The sequence below is a fragment of the Eschrichtius robustus genome, chromosome 13 (genome assembly GCF_028021215.1).
Source record: "Eschrichtius robustus isolate mEscRob2 chromosome 13, mEscRob2.pri, whole genome shotgun sequence".
Classification (NCBI taxonomy): Eukaryota; Metazoa; Chordata; class Mammalia; order Artiodactyla; family Eschrichtiidae; genus Eschrichtius; species Eschrichtius robustus.
The window spans coordinates 49,275,624-49,287,789 of record NC_090836.1 but is presented as its reverse complement, the minus strand read 5'-3'; positions in this window follow the sequence as shown (position 1 = coordinate 49,287,789).

Here is a 12,166-nt window from a genome sequence, read left to right as displayed (position 1 = left end):
TTGGTCAGCAGATTATATAAAGATTAGGGGGTTCCCTACCTGTGTATTTATCCTTTTCAGAATTTCCTCCTTAATCCTCAGGCACTCTGGAAGCCTTAAACCCTCTCCTTTGATACCACAAGCTAATAAGACTGTGGTTTTCTGCTTGACTTCTACCCATCCCATATCATAGACTGACCCTTAAGCAAATCTGAACATGGCTCATTCATATTTCAAGGGTTGAATTCCCACCAGATTCTGCCTGCTTTTGGTTGCTCTCTAGCATCTTTTTATAAATAAATAATCACAAAGAAAAATAATTTCATTTGACCATGATGCCCTCCTACCCCACTGGTTAGCATTTTTCTTTTCTCTTCCGAGTTTGTTTAAAATAAGTTTCAACCACAGTGGACTTTTCTTGCCATCCATTACCTTCTTTATCTACTATAGAATGGCTTAAATTTGTTTAAACTTTATTAAAAATGTTCATATAAAAGTTACTAACAAGTAATTCCTCACCCGGCTGAAAGGCCTGTTCCATCCAGGTTACATGTGACATTATTGACCTTGCTTGTCTTTCATTACGTGGGTCAACTTCAGATTCCTAACCTCAGCTTTTACCTTTAAACTTTTTATTTTTTAGTATTAATAAAGCTAAATGTTTGTGATGTTCTTTTAATGACTGTATAAGACTTAAAGTTTTGTATTCAGATATTAATACTTAAAACCATGTCAAGTAAGCCATAGGCATTAATCTGCATTTAAAAAGTAGAATTTTGGTAAAATTTTGATCAGTGCTGAAAAAATCAGTCAGAGGTTGTAAAGGAGTAAAGATAACATTTTCTGTGTATTTCTTTAAATTATAGCTCAACTACCCCCGAAAATATTTTTTTTCTGCTCTATTTTCTGATATTATTTAAAGAGATGCTATTAGAGGAAAAACAAGAAAAGTTCTAGCTAAGAGAATGTAACTGGGGAATTGCTCTGCATCTGGCTTCATCTCTGGAAAAGTAATCCTTGTGCCAATTAGATCGTGGAATTTACAGTGTTTTTGTAAGGCAAAGTGGTCAAGTTGGCTCAAATGAAAGCTGTAGCCAAATTTATAGGAGAATGTGTCACATAGGCTTTCCAAGTACATATCAGAAGACATAACATGAAGTCAAGTTACTGGTGAGCAAAAATTTTTTCAGGAAACAGATGTTTCTCAGGAAATAGATGTGTTGCTTTTTTGGGCAGTTGGTGAAGAACTAGTTCAAAAATGCATAATATGAACAATTGTCCAATGCTTCTCAACACACAGAAGAAGAAGCCTGGATGTGTCTCTATAGCTTAGAGTTATCATACATTTTACTGCTTTATTTAGTCATCAATACACTAAAATTGATAAAGAATCATATCTCAGATATAATTTCTTACACTAAGAAATATTGAAATCACATTTTCCTGGTCCTTTACTTTTCAGTGATTTCTGAATTTACCAAGAAGAAGTTAAAAATTGAGGACACTGATGTAGTTCAAGTAAAAAATCACTGAAAGGCTTGCAACTCAACACAATATTCAGTGACTACCCATTATGTGCAAGGCACTGTGCCCAGGGCTGAAAGAGGCAGACATACAAAAAAATTAAGTCTGACACAAAGGAATAAGTGCTACAATAGAGGCAACTACCTAGCATGGTGACTAAGGAGAAGAAAAGGATTAACTCTTCCGGAAGGTATTGCAGAGGAACAGACATTTGATAAGAGTCTGAAGAATGAGTAGGAGTTTGCTCGGACACAGTCAGAGAGGGTTCTCCCTATATCCAGAGAACGTTGCAGTAACTAGGAGATGAGAGAATGCAGGAAAGTAGACTGAGATGAAGCCATGAAAAGGTCAGTGGGAGCCACATCAGGTAGAATTATCTACAGCAGACTAAGAAAGGACATAGTTGCACTGGAATTTTAAATTCGTTACTCAGGCCATTTTTTCAGAATGACTTTGAAGGGACAATACTGGAGGTAGAGAGACTTGTTACGGATTGTAGTATTCTGGGTAAAACGTATGAATCTAAACAGGGAGACAAAGGAGGTCCTCACTAAAAGTTCATGGAAGGAAGAAGGGAGGGAAGGAGAAAGAGAGGTTGGGAAGAAGGGAGGGAGAGAGGAAGTCAAGTCTTAAGCTCTCATACTCAGACAAGGAAACTGAAGTCCTGAGAGATAAAAGTGCCTGGTCCACTCTACAGCTACAGCATGTTAGAGTCTCCAGGCCACAGCATCTTAGATAGGGGAGGGGAATTTGACTTAGAGCATTAGTAAGAAACTTAAAAAGTAAAAGAATCTGCAGAAATTTTACTGTCTTTGCTGACTTATTTAAAATAGTAATTTTAACCTCATGAAAAGCATGTGTTACTGATTGGAATGTAATGTTACTGGCAATGTCTTTGTACATTTTTTCCAAGACTTCATGGACTTGGCTTAGATTTTTCTTTCCTTAGACCAAAGCTCATGTTTGCTGAAATTCTGTTGCAGTACAATATGAAGTTCCTCTTTTCATATGTCTATGTTTCTATATATGTCTTGATTATCATCAAACTTTTTAGGGTTATACTTAAATCTTTCAGGGTTATAGTTAAATTTTTATCTCTACACCACCTCTAAAGCTTCCCCAAAGTTAGGATACTACAAGTAGCCTGTAAGATAATAAAACTAAGTGTTTATTCACATTTTCCAGTACACATTTATGTCTAAGAAGAACCAAATGGGGATACATTTCCTTATTCTTTACTTATTTAAATATCAACCTATTTGAGTTAAATATCTTGAGTTCAATGCGGTTAACTCTTAAAAACAAATGTTATAATGTTTTATAACCATGCCACACAAATAATTTAGAACTGAATCAAAAAAGTATAGTTGACTCATCACAACCCATATCAATTATGAAATCGATGCAAAATTAATATTATCATAATTTCCAGGTTTCTATTTCTGTCAGTGCCAGCACCAGTATTCCAGTCTCCTGGACTAAAAGCTTTGACATCATTTTTGATTCTGCCCTGTTTTTGCCCATTATGAGTAATTTATTAGCAAGTCCATTTGTAACCTCATATAAAACTTCCTTGATCCTCTTAATAGCAATTAATCTCGCTCTCATTTATATTCTCTTAATTCTTTTACCTTTGTTATAGCACTTATTAAAGTATAGCTTGTATCATGGCTGTAAAATATCTGTCTTCTCTACTGAGAGAAAGGGCAACATCTTATTCAAGTTTTTAACCCCTTCAATGTCTGATTTTCCACTTATGTATGTATGAGTCCACAGAGCTGCTCAGCTGAGCAAGGCCTAGATCAGCAATTGACCAACACAAGTCTCTTAAGAATAAGTGATATCCTCTGAGTTTAGGCTGTTTGTTTTGCAGCACTTGTTTTTAGCAGTAACTATCAGACAACTTTTCTTATCAACTTCTGTTCCTCCTTCTGATGGTTATAGAGCCACAGAAAATATGGAGGACAGAGAATCTCATTAGCTGTACCAGTGTTTGAACTCAAGAAAAACGTCACACAGAATCTCTAGCTGTTCCCTATATATGTGATCTAGAACAGGGGTCAGCAAACCATGGCCCTCAAGCTTAAACCAGTCTGTGACCTGTTCTTGTTAGGTCCATGAGCTAAGAATGGTTTTTTGCATTTTAAGGGGTTGTAAAAAACAAATATGTGACAGTGATCTGCAAATCCTAAAATATTTACCATCCATACCTTTACAGAAAAAGTTTGTCAACCCTGATCTAGAACACAAATCTCTGAAAGAACAGAATATACCAAACCTCACAGGAACTAAGCTTCCTGTTATATCCCTAATCCTTCCAGGCCATATGATCAAAATTTATGCAGGGTTTCCTAGGTCATGACCCTACAAAAACTAGTCTCTCATCCTGGTATTGGAGAATTTAGGAATGGGAGAGGTCAGAGTAACTTAATCAGGGAATTATTCTTATTATAATAATAATAATTAAAGAATTTTAATAATGCTCATTTTTGAAATTATGAGAAAATACATGCTCATTTTAGAAATTTTTGAAAACTGACAGAGGTATAAAGAAATAAAAGGTCATGTGCAATTGTAGCCAATAGAGGCAACCACATTTAACTCCTTAGTGTTCATTCCAACTTTGTTCTGTGCATAATGGTGCCTAGCTGAGATAATTCTGAATATTAAATTATGCAACCTGGATGTCACACAATATTAAAACTTAAACATTATCCAATTCTTTTTAAAAACCTTTATAAACATAATTTTCATAGATTCATTAAAATGATAAATTCATAAGATATTAAATTCAACATAAGTTTGAAGAATGTTATAAAATTCTTTAGAACATTAAGCTCTTAAAATATCCTCACAAGTTTAGGCATTAGCTTGTTTCCAGTGGTTTAAAAATTTTTAACAATAAAGTTTGAATATTTAGGGGAATAAAGTCTTTCATGAATTTCAAATCATAATCAGGATAGATCCTAAAAACTGTTACAAGGTTCAAGATATGTGCATTTTAACTATTACAAAATAGTCCAGTTTTTTTTTTTTTTTTTTTTTTTGCCAAAAGGGTTCCATGATTTTATACTGTACCCGGCATACTGCTCTTGTCAAATTCTGTGATTCTTGCTACTTTGATACTCAACATTTTCCTATGAGTTCATTAATCACATGTATTTTTCCTTTCATAAATAGTTTTGATCATTCATTTATCTTTTGGGAGTTCTGATGTTTTTCTTATGAATCTGTATATACTCATTACTTATTAAAGACAAAAAGTTTATATTTTCTGCAGGTTTTTCCCAATGTATTGTTTTTGTTCATGTATTTTGTTTACATAAAACAATTTAATTTTAATGCTATTAAAATAATAGATCTATTCTTTTGTTACTTTATAATTTGTATTATTTTACTATTATTAATGTAATATAAGTATATTGTAAGAAACAGAACATATAGCAATAGAGAGAGGGGAAAATAAAAAGTCAACAACAATGCTTGTAGTAAAGTATTAAATGAAAAGATGATATCTCAATAATTATACCATAAATGTGTTTTGTCCATAAATTGCATTATAAATACAATTTTGACAATTTCATAAAATTAAATAATATATATACTCCTTAATGTATTTAATATTTCTTATTTGGGTCATTAAGATTTTTATTAGTATGAACAACATCTTAGTAAATATTTTATACACAAATCTTACATCATAATTTTCATTGTGTCTTTGGGATAAATTTCTGAAAGCAAAGCTATTGAGTCAAAGGTTGTAAACACTTCAGGACTTGCAACTTCCTTTCCTGGATGTTAATTTACACATCCACCAATAATGTATAAAAATGCATGCTCGGGGGCTTCCCTGGTGGCGCAGTGGTTGAGGGTCTGCCTGCCAGTGCAGGGGACACGGGTTCGAGCCCTGGTCTGGGAGGATCCCACATGCCGCGGAGCGACTAGGCCCGTGAGCCACAATTACTGAGCCTGCGGGTCTGGAGCCTGTGCTCCGCAACAAGAGAGGCCGCGATAGTGAGAGGCCCCCGCACCGCGATGAAGAGTGGCCCCCGCTCGCCGCAACTAGAGGAAGCCCTCGCACAGAAACGAAGACCCAACACAGCCATAAATTAATTAATTAATTAATTAATAAAATTAAAAAAAAAAATGCATGCTCGGACTCTGGGAGGGCTCATGCCAAGGAGTACTTCCCAAAACTTCTGCTGTCAGTGTCCTTGACCCCGCGGTGAGCCAGAGCCACTGCCCACCTCTGCAGGAGACCCACCAACACTAGCAGCCGTGTGGCTGACGGGGTCTTGGTGCTCCAGCCGGGTGTCAGGCCTGAGCCTCTGAGGTGGGAGAGCTGAGTTCAGGACATTGGACCACCAGAGACCTCCCGGCCCCATGTAATATCAATCAGCGATCTCAATGTTATGACCCAGCTCCACTCGATGACCAGCAAGCTCCAGTGTTGGACACCCCATGCCAAACAACTAGCAAGACAAGAACACAACCACCCATTAGCAGAAAGGCTGCCTAAAATCATACTAAGTTCACAGACACCCCAAAACACACCACCAGCCATGGTATTGCCCACCAGAAAGGCAAGATCCAGCCTCATCCACCAGAACACAGGCACCAGTCCCCTCCACCAGGAAGCCTACACAACCCACTGAACCAACCTTACCCACTGGGGGCACACACCAAAAACAATAGGAACTACAAACCTGCAGCCTGAGAAAAGGAGACCCCAAACACAGTAAGTTAAGCAAAACGAGAAGACAGAGAAATACGCAACAAATGAAGGAGCAAGGTAAAAACCCACCAGACCTAACAAATGAAGAGGAAATAGGCAGTCTACCTGAAAAAGAATTCAGAGTAATGATAGTAAAGATGATCCAAAATCTAGAAAATGGAATGGAGAAAATACAAGAAACGTTTAACAAGGACCTAGAAGAATTAAAGAGCAAACAAACAATGATGAAAAACACAATAAATAAAATTTAAAATTCTCTAGGAGGAATCAATAGCAGAATAACTGAGGCAGAAGAACGGATAACTGACCTGGAAGATAAAATAGTGGAACTAACTACCACAGAGCAAAATAAAGAAAAAAGAATGAAAAGAATTGAGGACAGTCTCAGAGACCTCTGAGACAACATTAAATGCACCAACATTCGAATTACAGGGGTCCCAGGAGAAAAAGAGAAAGAGAAAGGGACTGAGAAAATATTTGAAGAAAAAGACCTACAACAATAAACCCAAAACAATTAAGAAAATGGAAATAGGAACATACATATGAAAAATTACCTTAAATGTAAATGGATTAATGTTCCAACCAAAAGACACAGACTGGCTAAATGGATATAAAAACAAGACCTGTATATATGCTGTCTAAAATAGATCCACTTTGGACCTAGGGACACTACAGACTGAAAGTGGGGGGATGGAAAAAGATATTCCATGCAAATGGAAATCAAAAGAAAGCTGGAGTAGCAATTCTCATATCAGACAAAATAGGCTTTAAAATAAAGACTATGACAAGAGACAAAGAAGGACACTACATAATGATCAAGGGATCAATCCAAGAAGGAAATATAACAATTGTAAATATTTATGCATTCAACGTAGGAACACCTCAATACATAAGGCAAATACTAACAGCCATAAAAAGGGAAATCAGCAGTAACACAATCATAGTAGGGGACATTAACACCACACTTTCACCAATGGACAGATCAACCAAATTGAAAATAAGTAAGGAAACACAAGCTTTAAATGATACATTAAACAAGATGGACTTAATTGATATTTATAGGACATTCCATCCAATAACAACAGAATACACTTTCTTCTCAAGTGCTCATGGAACATTCTGCAGGACAGATCATATCTTGGGTCACAAATTAAGCCTTGGTAAATTTAAGAAAATTTAAATCGTATCAAGTATCTTTTCTGACCACAATGCTATGAGACTAGATGTCAATTACAGGGAAAAAACTGTAAAAAATACAAAGACATGGAGGCTAAACAATACGCTACTAAATAACCAACAGATCACTGAAGAGATCAAAGAGGAAGTCAAAAAATACCTAGAAACAAATGACAATAAAAACACCACAGCCCAAAACCTATGGGATGCAGCAAAAGCAGTTCTAAGAGGGAAGTTTATGGCAATACAATCCTACCTCAAGAAACAAGAAACATCTCAAATAAACAACCTAACCTTACACCTAAAGCAATTAGAGAAAGAAGAACAAAAAACCCCAAAGTTAGCAGAAGGAAGGAAATCATAAAGATCAGATCAGAAATAAATGAAAAAGAAATGAAGGAAACAATAGCAAAAATCAATGAAACTAAAAGCTGGTTCTTTGAGAAGATAAACAAAATTGATAAACCATTAGCCAGACTCATCAAGAAAAAAAGGGAGAAGACTCAAATCAATAGAAAAGGAGAAGTAACAACTGACGCTGCAGAAATACAAAGGATCATGAGAGATTACTACAAGCAACTATATGCCAATAAAATGGACAACCTGGAAAAAATGGACAAATTATTAGAAATGCACAACCTTCTGAAACTGAACCAGGAAGAAAGAGAAAATATAAACAGGCCAATCACAAGAAATGAAATTGAAGCTGTGATTAAAAATCTTCCAATAAAAAAAGTCCAGGACCAGATGGATTCACAGGCGAATTTCATCAAATGTTTATAGAAGAGCTAATACCTATCCTTCTCAAACTCTTCCAAAATGTATACAGGGAGGAACACTCCCGAACTCATGCTATGAGGCCACCATCACCCTGATTCCAAAACCAGACAAAGATGTTACAAAAAAAAGAAAACTATAGGCCAATATCACTGATGAACATAGATGCAAAAATCCTCAACAAAATACTAGCTAACAGAATCCAGCAGCACATTAAAAGGATCATACACCATGATCAAGTGGGGTTTATCCCAGGAATGCAAGGATTCTTCAATATATGCAAATCAATGTGATATACCATATTAACAAATTGAAGGATAAAAACCACATGATTATCTCAATAGATGCAGAAAAAGATTTTGACAATATTCAACACCCATTTATGATAAAAACTCTCCAGAAAGTAGGCATAGAGGGAACCTACCTCAACATAATAAAGGCCATATATGACAAACGCACAGCCAACGTCGTTCTCAATGGTGAAAAACTGAAACCGTTTCTACTAAGATCAGGAACAAGACAAGGATGTCCACACTCACCACTCTTATTCAACATAGTTTTGGGAGTTTTAGCCACAGCAATCAGAGAAGAAAAAGAAATAAAGGAAATCAAATTAGAAAAGAAGAAGTAAAACTGTCACTGTTTGCAGATGACATGATACTATACATAGAGAATCCTAAAGACACTACCAGAAAACTACTAGAGCTATTCAATGAATTTGGTAAAGTAGCAGGACACAAAATTAATGCACAGAAGTCTCTTGCATTCCTATACACTAATGATGAAAAATCTGAAAGAGAAATTAAGGAAACACTCTCATTTACCATTGCAACAAAAAGAATAAAATACCTAGGAATAAACCTACCTAAGGAGACAAAAGACCTGTATGCAGATAACTATAAGACACTGATGAAAGAAATTAAAGATGATACAAACAGATGAAGAGATATACCATGTTCCTGGATTGGAAGAATCAGCATTGTGAAAATGACTATATTACCCAAAGCAATATGCAGATCCAATGGAATCCCTATCAAACTACCACTGGCATTTTTCACAGAACTAGAACAAAAAATTTCACAATTTGTATGGAAACGCAAAAGACCCCGAATAGCCAAAGCAATCTTGAGAAAGAAAAACTGAGCTGGAGGAATCAGGCTCCCTGACTTCAGACTATACTACAAAGCCACAGTAATCAAGACCGTATGGTACTGGCACAAAAACAGAAATATAGATCAATGGAACAGGATAGAAAGCCCAGAGATAAACCCACGCACATATGGTCACCTTATTTTTGATAAGGGAGGCAAGAATATACCATGGAGAAAAGACAGCCTCTTCAATAAGTGGTGCTGGGAAAACTGGACAGCTACATGTAAAAGAATGAAATTAGAACACTTCCTAACACTATACACAAAAATAAACTCAAAATGGATTAAAGTCCTAAATGTAAGGCCAGACACTATCAAGCTCTTAGAGGAAAACATAGGCAGAACACTCTATGACGTAAATCACAGCAAGATCCTTTTTGACCCACCTCCTAGAGAAATGGAAATAAAAACAAAAATAAACAACTGGGACCTAATGAAACTTCAAAGCTTTGGCACAGCAAAGGAAGCCATAAACAAGACGAAAAGACAACCCCCAGAATGGGAGAAAATATTTGCAAATGAAGCAACTGACAAAGGATTAATCTCCAAAATTTACAAGCAGCTCATGCAGCTCAATATCAAAAAACAAACAACCCAATCCAAAAATGGGCAGAAGACCTAAATAGACATTTCTCTGAAGAAGATATACAGATTGCCAAGAAACACATGAAAGAATGCTGAACATCATTAATCATTAGAGAAATGCAAATCAAAACTACAATGAGATATCACCCCACAGCAGTCAGAATGGCCATCATCAAAAAATCTACAAACAATAAATGCTGGAGCGGGTGTGGAGAAAAGGGAACCCTCTTGCACTGTTGGTGGGAATGTAAATTGATACAGCCACTATGGAGAACAGTATGGAGGTTCCTTAAAAAACTAAAAATAGAACTACCATTCGACCCAGCAATCCCACTACTGGGCATATACCCTGAGAAAACCATAATTCAAAAAGAGTCATGTACCACAATGTTCATTGCAGCTCTATTTACAGTAGCCAGGACATGGAAGCAACCTAAGTGTCCATCGACAGATGAATGGATAAAGAAGATGTGGCACATATATACAATGGAATATTACTCAGCCATAAAAAGAAACGAAATTGATTTATTTGTAGTGAGGTGGATGGACCTAGAGACTGTCATACAAAGTGAAATAAGTCAGAAAGAGAAAAATAAATACCGTATGCTAACACATATATATGGAATCTAAAAAAAAAAAAAATAGAAATGGTTCTGAAGAACCTAGGGGCAGGACAGGAATAAAGATGCAGACATAGAGAATGGACTTGAGGACACGGGGCGGGGGAAGGGTAAGCTTGGATGAAGTGAGAGAGTGGCATGGACATATATACATTACCAAATGTAAAATAGATAACTAGTGGGAAGCAGCCGCATAGCGCAGGGAGATCAGCTCGGTGCTTTGTGACCACCTAGAGGGGTGGGATAGGGAGGGTGGGAGGGAGATGCAAGAGGAAGGGGATATGGGAACATATGTATATGTATAATTGATTCACTTTGTTATAAAGCAGCAACTAATATAACAATGTAAAGTAATTATACTCTAGTTAAGATGTTAAAAAAAAAGAATGCATGCTCACAGAACCTGTAATAATACTGTTTTTAAAATCTATGTTAATTGGATATGTAAAAATATTTGTTAAATGTGCACTTCTTTGGTTACAATGATGTTGGGCATTAAATATTGTTTTTGAGCTCCAAGTTCACTCTTCAATACCCAGCTTGAAGATGCTGATTGGGGCTAGGACTCTGCAAACTGTTTCCCTTTGGCCAGCTCTTTCCTTGTTAGGTCCTGTTACTAGGGGGCATCAGAGTGAGACTGCCAAGCAGGAGACAATGACAGAGACCTTCCTCTTGTTGGTCTGTTCCATCTTCCCAGCATCGGCTCTTCTCCCTGGCAGCAGCAGCGGATTCGAACAGCAGGTGATTCTGTCTTCTTTCCATTCACTCCCAGAATGATGCATTCCACTCAGTGGTATCAGCGCCAATGGGACAATGCCCTCTTCTCTGAGGTCTGGATCTCAGTTCTCTAGGGTCCTTTTACAAGCTTCCTGATTGTGAAAATACCAACCTCTTCCCTTTGTTCTTCCTGCTCTCAGAGTAGTTAATACTCCCTGCAGTTGTTATTTCTATCATTTCAGAAAGTCCTATTGGACAGCACTACTCTAGTCCTTGAATTTAAAGGTGAACCTAGGGCAGTGGTTCCCAAACTTGGAAACTTCCAAAGTCAAAATCCAAAGCTCAGGCCATACCCCAGACCAATTAAATCACAGTCTCTAGGGGTGGATACCAGCATCCTCCTCCCCTTCTCCTCCTCCTCCTGTTCTTCTTCTTATTATTATTTGAAGCTTCTACAGGTGATTACGATGTGCAAACAGGTTTCAGATCCAGGGCTGGTTTAAACAAAATGACAGGATAATTAACATTTTATATTTTTTATAAGATTGCTATTAGGGAATAATACCTCTCTCCCCTTCTATCAAGTTCCTACTGATGATAACAATACGAACTACTTTTATCTTTTAAATGTTGGGCTATCTACATTTCTTTCTGTCATGTCTAGAAAGAAAATGCATTCCTTGAATTCATTTGGTGCATTAAAGACAACTCTTCATCCTTCATGGAAAGAAAGTGCTAACAGGTATTTTGGTTTCCCGGTAGGCAGGCTGGTTTGTTTAGAATGGCTTATAAGTGGCATTTAAATGTACTGAAACAGCTGCAGTGCTCAAAAAAAAGTGTGAAATTCTTTTCTGCTTTTGTAAACAGTAGAGAAAATATCACCAGCATCTGAAGCTTTTCAC